Below are 7,471 nucleotides of genomic sequence, written 5' to 3'. Positions count from 1 at the left end.
TGCATCCCCAGTGGTGCCAGTACACTCACTGGACTGACTGAAGTGCATCCCCAGTGGTGTCAGTGCACTCACTGGAGTCACTGCACTGCATCCCCAGTGGTGCAAGTGCACTCCCTGGACTCACTGCACTGCATTCCCAGTGGTGACAGTGAAGTCTTTGGACTCACTGCACTCCATCCCCACTGGTGCCTTTGCACTCCCTGGACTCACTGCACTGCTCCAGCCGCGGCAGCCGCTCCAGCCGCGGTAGCCCTCCAGCCGTGGCAGCCGCTCCACTCGGTAGCGGCTGGAGCGGCTGCCGCGGTTGGAGCGGCTGGAGCGGCTGCCGCGGCTGGAGCGGCTGCCGCGGATGGAGAGGCTGGCGAGGCTGGAGGGGCTGGAGCGGCTGCCGCGGCTGGAGCGGCTGGAGCGGCTGCCGCGGCTGGAGCGTCTGCCGCGGCTGGAGGGCCTACCGCGGGGTTGACTCGGCTGGAGCGGATACCGAGGCTGGAACGGCACTCTCTGGACTCACTGAAATGCATTCTCAGTGGTGCCAGTGCACTCTCTGGACTCACTGCTCTGCATCCCCAGTGGTGCTAGTGCACTCTGGACTCACTGCAGTGCATCCCCAGTGGTGCCAGTGCACTCTCTGGACTCACTGCACCGCATTCCCACTGGTGTCAGTGCACTCTGTGGACTCACTGCACTGCATCCCCAGTGGTGTCAGTGCACTCTCTGGACTCCCGGCACCGTATCCCCAGTGGTGCCAGTGCATTCGCTGGACTCACGGCACTGCATCCACAGTGGTGCCAGTGCACTCTCTGGACTCACTGAAGTGCATTCTCAGTGGAGCCAGTGCACTCTCTGGACTCACTGCACTGCATCCCCAGTGGTGCCAGTGCACTCTCTGGACTCACTGCAGTGCATCCCAAGTGGTGCCAATGCACTCTCTGGACTCACTGCAGTGCATCCCCAGTGGTGCCAGTACACTCACTGGACTCACTGCACTGCATCCCCAGTGGTGCCAGTGCAGTCTCTGCACTCACTGAAGTGCATCTCCAGTGGTGCCAGAGCACTCTCTGGACTCACTGCAGTGCATCACCTGTGGTGCCAGTGCACTCTCTGGACACTCTGCACTGCATCCCCACTGGTGCCAGTGCACTCTCTGGACTCACTGCACTGCATCCCCAGTGGTGCCAGTGCACTCTCTGGACTCACTGCACTGCATCTCCAATGGTGCCAGTGCACTCTCTGGACTCACTGCACTGCATCCCCAGTGGTGCCAATGCACTCTCTGGACTCACTGCTGTGCATCCCCAGTGGTGCCAGTACACTCACTGGACTGACTGAAGTGCATTCCCAGTGGTGACATTGAAGTCTTTGGACTCACTGCACTCCATCCCCACTGGTGCCTTTGCACTCCCTGGACTCACTGCACTGCTCCAGCCGCGGCAGCCGCTCCAGCCGCGGTAGCCCTCCAGCCGTGGCAGCCGCTCCACTCGGTAGCGGCTGGAGCGGCTGCCGCGGCTGGAGCGGCTGCCGCGGCTGGAGCGGCTGCCGCGGATGGAGAGGCTGGCGCGGCTGGAGGGGCTGGAGCGGCTGCCGCGGCTGGAGCGGCTGGAGCGGCTGCCGCGGCTGGAGCGTCTGCCGCGGCTGGAGGGGCTACCGCGGGGTTGACTCGGCTGGAGCGGATGCCGAGGCTGGAACGGCACTCTCTGGACTCACTGAAATGCATTCTCAGTGGTGCCAGTGCACTCTCTGGACTCACTGCTCTGCATCCCCAGTGGTGCTAGTGCACTCTCTGGACTCACTGCAGTGCATCCCCAGTGGTGCCATTGCACTCTCTGGACTCACTGCACCGCATTCCCACTGGTGCCAGTGCTCTCTCTGGACTCACTGCACTGCATCCCCAGTGGTGCCAGTGCGCTCTCAGGACTCACTGCAGGGCATCCCCAGTGGTGCCAGTGCACTCTCTGGACTCACTGCACTGCATCCCCAGTCCTGCCAGTGCACTCTCTTGACTCACTGCAGTGCATCCCCAGTGGTGCCAGTACACTCACTGGACTGACTGAAGTGCATCCCCAGTGGTGCCAGTGCACTCTCTGGACTCACAGCACTGCATGCCCAGTGGTGCCAGTGCACTCTCTGGACTCACTGCATTGCATCCTCAGTGGTGCCAGTGCACTCTCTGGACTCACTGCACTGCATCCCCAGTCCTGCCAGTGCACTCTCTGGACTCACTGCACTGCATCCCCAATGGTGCCAGTGCACTCTCTGGACTCACTGCACTGCTCCAGCCGCGGCAGCCTCTCCAGGCGCACCAGCCGCGGCATCCGCTCCAGCCTCGGCATCCGCTCCAGCCGCGTTAACCGCTCCAGCCGCGGTAGCTCCTCCAGCCGCGCCAGCCGCTCCAGCCGCGGCAGCCGCTCCAGCCGCTCCAGCCGCGGCATCCGCTCCAGCCGCTCCAGCCGCGGCAGCCGCTCCAACCGCGGCAGCCGCTCCAGTCGCGGCAGCCGCTCCAGCCGCTCCAGCCGCGGCAGCCGCTCCAGCCGCTACCGAGTGGAGCGGCTGCCACGGCTGGAGGGCTACCGCGGCTGGAGCGGCTGCCGCGGCTGGAGAGGCTGGCGCGGCTGGAGGGGCTGGAGCGGCTGCCGCGGCTGGAGCGGCTGGAGCGGCTGCCGCGGCTGGAGCGTCTGCCGCGGCTGGAGGGGCTACCGCGGGGTTGACTCGGCTGGAGCGGATGCCGAGGCTGGAACGGCACTCTCTGGACTCACTGAAATGCATTCTCAGTGGTGCCAGTGCACTCTCTGGACTCACTGCTCTGCATCCCCAGTGGTGCTAGTGCACTCTCTGGACTCACTGCAGTGCATCCCCAGTGGTGCCATTGCACTCTCTGGACTCACTGCACCGCATTCCCACTGGTGCCAGTGCGCTCTCTGGACTCACTGCACTGCATCCCCAGTGGTGCCAGTGCGCTCTCAGGACTCACTGCAGGGCATCCCCAGTGGTGCCAGTGCACTCTCTGGACTCACTGCACTGCATCCCCAGTCCTGCCAGTGCACTCTCTTGACTCACTGCAGTGCATCCCCAGTGGTGCCAGTACACTCACTGGACTGACTGAAGTGCATCCCCAGTGGTGTCAGTGCACTCACTGGAGTCACTGCACTGCATCCCCAGTGGTGCAAGTGCACTCCCTGGACTCACTGCACTGCATTCCCAGTGGTGACAGTGAAGTCTTTGGACTCACTGCACTCCATCCCCACTGGTGCCTTTGCACTCCCTGGACTCACTGCACTGCTCCAGCCGCGGCAGCCGCTCCAGCCGCGGTAGCCCTCCAGCCGTGGCAGCCGCTCCACTCGGTAGCGGCTGGAGCGGCTGCCGCGGTTGGAGCGGCTGGAGCGGCTGCCGCGGCTGGAGCGGCTGCCGCGGATGGAGAGGCTGGCGAGGCTGGAGGGGCTGGAGCGGCTGCCGCGGCTGGAGCGGCTGGAGCGGCTGCCGCGGCTGGAGCGTCTGCCGCGGCTGGAGGGCCTACCGCGGGGTTGACTCGGCTGGAGCGGATACCGAGGCTGGAACGGCACTCTCTGGACTCACTGAAATGCATTCTCAGTGGTGCCAGTGCACTCTCTGGACTCACTGCTCTGCATCCCCAGTGGTGCTAGTGCACTCTGGACTCACTGCAGTGCATCCCCAGTGGTGCCAGTGCACTCTCTGGACTCACTGCACCGCATTCCCACTGGTGTCAGTGCACTCTGTGGACTCACTGCACTGCAACCCCAGTGGTGTCAGTGCACTCTCTGGACTCCCGGCACCGTATCCCCAGTGGTGCCAGTGCATTCGCTGGACTCACGGCACTGCATCCACAGTGGTGCCAGTGCACTCTCTGGACTCACTGAAGTGCATTCTCAGTGGAGCCAGTGCACTCTCTGGACTCACTGCACTGCATCCCCAGTGGTGCCAGTGCACTCTCTGGACTCACTGCAGTGCATCCCAAGTGGTGCCAATGCACTCTCTGGACTCACTGCAGTGCATCCCCAGTGGTGCCAGTACACTCACTGGACTCACTGCACTGCATCCCCAGTGGTGCCAGTGCAGTCTCTGCACTCACTGAAGTGCATCTCCAGTGGTGCCAGAGCACTCTCTGGACTCACTGCAGTGCATCCCAGTGGTGCCAGTGCACTCTCTGGACACTCTGCACTGCATCCCCACTGGTGCCAGTGCACTCTCTGGACTCACTGCACTGCATCCCCAGTGGTGCCAGTGCACTCTCTGGACTCACTGCACTGCATCTCCAATGGTGCCAGTGCACTCTCTGGACTCACTGCACTGCATCCCCAGTGGTGCCAATGCACTCTCTGGACTCACTGCTGTGCATCCCCAGTGGTGCCAGTACACTCACTGGACTGACTGAAGTGCATTCCCAGTGGTGACATTGAAGTCTTTGGACTCACTGCACTCCATCCCCACTGGTGCCTTTGCACTCCCTGGACTCACTGCACTGCTCCAGCCGCGGCAGCCGCTCCAGCCGCGGTAGCCCTCCAGCCGTGGCAGCCGCTCCACTCGGTAGCGGCTGGAGCGGCTGCCGCGGCTGGAGCGGCTGGAGCGGCTGCCGCGGCTGGAGCGGCTGCCGCGGATGGAGAGGCTGGCGCGGCTGGAGGGGCTGGAGCGGCTGCCGCGGCTGGAGCGGCTGGAGCGGCTGCCGCGGCTGGAGCGTCTGCCGCGGCTGGAGGGGCTACCGCGGGGTTGACTCGGCTGGAGCGGATGCCGAGGCTGGAACGGCACTCTCTGGACTCACTGAAATGCATTCTCAGTGGTGCCAGTGCACTCTCTGGACTCACTGCTCTGCATCCCCAGTGGTGCTAGTGCACTCTCTGGACTCACTGCAGTGCATCCCCAGTGGTGCCATTGCACTCTCTGGACTCACTGCACCGCATTCCCACTGGTGCCAGTGCGCTCTCTGGACTCACTGCACTGCATCCCCAGTGGTGCCAGTGCGCTCTCAGGACTCACTGCAGGGCATCCCCAGTGGTGCCAGTGCACTCTCTGGACTCACTGCACTGCATCCCCAGTCCTGCCAGTGCACTCTCTTGACTCACTGCAGTGCATCCCCAGTGGTGCCAGTACACTCACTGGACTGACTGAAGTGCATCCCCAGTGGTGTCAGTGCACTCACTGGAGTCACTGCACTGCATCCCCAGTGGTGCAAGTGCACTCCCTGGACTCACTGCACTGCATTCCCAGTGGTGACAGTGAAGTCTTTGGACTCACTGCACTCCATCCCCACTGGTGCCTTTGCACTCCCTGGACTCACTGCACTGCTCCAGCCGCGGCAGCCGCTCCAGCCGCGGTAGCCCTCCAGCCGTGGCAGCCGCTCCACTCGGTAGCGGCTGGAGCGGCTGCCGCGGTTGGAGCGGCTGGAGCGGCTGCCGCGGCTGGAGCGGCTGCCGCGGATGGAGAGGCTGGCGAGGCTGGAGGGGCTGGAGCGGCTGCCGCGGCTGGAGCGGCTGGAGCGGCTGCCGCGGCTGGAGCGTCTGCCGCGGCTGGAGGGCCTACCGCGGGGTTGACTCGGCTGGAGCGGATACCGAGGCTGGAACGGCACTCTCTGGACTCACTGAAATGCATTCTCAGTGGTGCCAGTGCACTCTCTGGACTCACTGCTCTGCATCCCCAGTGGTGCTAGTGCACTCTGGACTCACTGCAGTGCATCCCCAGTGGTGCCAGTGCACTCTCTGGACTCACTGCACCGCATTCCCACTGGTGTCAGTGCACTCTGTGGACTCACTGCACTGCATCCCCAGTGGTGTCAGTGCACTCTCTGGACTCCCGGCACCGTATCCCCAGTGGTGCCAGTGCATTCGCTGGACTCACGGCACTGCATCCACAGTGGTGCCAGTGCACTCTCTGGACTCACTGAAGTGCATTCTCAGTGGAGCCAGTGCACTCTCTGGACTCACTGCACTGCATCCCCAGTGGTGCCAGTGCACTCTCTGGACTCACTGCAGTGCATCCCAAGTGGTGCCAATGCACTCTCTGGACTCACTGCAGTGCATCCCCAGTGGTGCCAGTACACTCACTGGACTCACTGCACTGCATCCCCAGTGGTGCCAGTGCAGTCTCTGCACTCACTGAAGTGCATCTCCAGTGGTGCCAGAGCACTCTCTGGACTCACTGCAGTGCATCACCTGTGGTGCCAGTGCACTCTCTGGACACTCTGCACTGCATCCCCACTGGTGCCAGTGCACTCTCTGGACTCACTGCACTGCATCCCCAGTGGTGCCAGTGCACTCTCTGGACTCACTGCACTGCATCTCCAATGGTGCCAGTGCACTCTCTGGACTCACTGCACTGCATCCCCAGTGGTGCCAATGCACTCTCTGGACTCACTGCTGTGCATCCCCAGTGGTGCCAGTACACTCACTGGACTGACTGAAGTGCATTCCCAGTGGTGACATTGAAGTCTTTGGACTCACTGCACTCCATCCCCACTGGTGCCTTTGCACTCCCTGGACTCACTGCACTGCTCCAGCCGCGGCAGCCGCTCCAGCCGCGGTAGCCCTCCAGCCGTGGCAGCCGCTCCACTCGGTAGCGGCTGGAGCGGCTGCCGCGGCTGGAGCGGCTGCCGCGGCTGGAGCGGCTGCCGCGGATGGAGAGGCTGGCGCGGCTGGAGGGGCTGGAGCGGCTGCCGCGGCTGGAGCGGCTGGAGCGGCTGCCGCGGCTGGAGCGTCTGCCGCGGCTGGAGGGGCTACCGCGGGGTTGACTCGGCTGGAGCGGATGCCGAGGCTGGAACGGCACTCTCTGGACTCACTGAAATGCATTCTCAGTGGTGCCAGTGCACTCTCTGGACTCACTGCTCTGCATCCCCAGTGGTGCTAGTGCACTCTCTGGACTCACTGCAGTGCATCCCCAGTGGTGCCATTGCACTCTCTGGACTCACTGCACCGCATTCCCACTGGTGCCAGTGCTCTCTCTGGACTCACTGCACTGCATCCCCAGTGGTGCCAGTGCGCTCTCAGGACTCACTGCAGGGCATCCCCAGTGGTGCCAGTGCACTCTCTGGACTCACTGCACTGCATCCCCAGTCCTGCCAGTGCACTCTCTTGACTCACTGCAGTGCATCCCCAGTGGTGCCAGTACACTCACTGGACTGACTGAAGTGCATCCCCAGTGGTGCCAGTGCACTCTCTGGACTCACAGCACTGCATGCCCAGTGGTGCCAGTGCACTCTCTGGACTCACTGCATTGCATCCTCAGTGGTGCCAGTGCACTCTCTGGACTCACTGCACTGCATCCCCAGTCCTGCCAGTGCACTCTCTGGACTCACTGCACTGCATCCCCAATGGTGCCAGTGCACTCTCTGGACTCACTGCACTGCTCCAGCCGCGGCAGCCTCTCCAGGCGCACCAGCCGCGGCATCCGCTCCAGCCTCGGCATCCGCTCCAGCCGCGTTAACCGCTCCAGCCGCGGTAGCTCCTCCAGCCGCGCCAGCCGCTCCAGC

This window comes from Anser brachyrhynchus, assembly GCF_964034855.1.
Source record: "Anser brachyrhynchus genome assembly, contig: SCAFFOLD_199, whole genome shotgun sequence".
In the NCBI taxonomy this organism is placed as follows: Eukaryota; Metazoa; Chordata; class Aves; order Anseriformes; family Anatidae; genus Anser; species Anser brachyrhynchus.
This window is presented reverse-complemented; position numbering follows the sequence as displayed.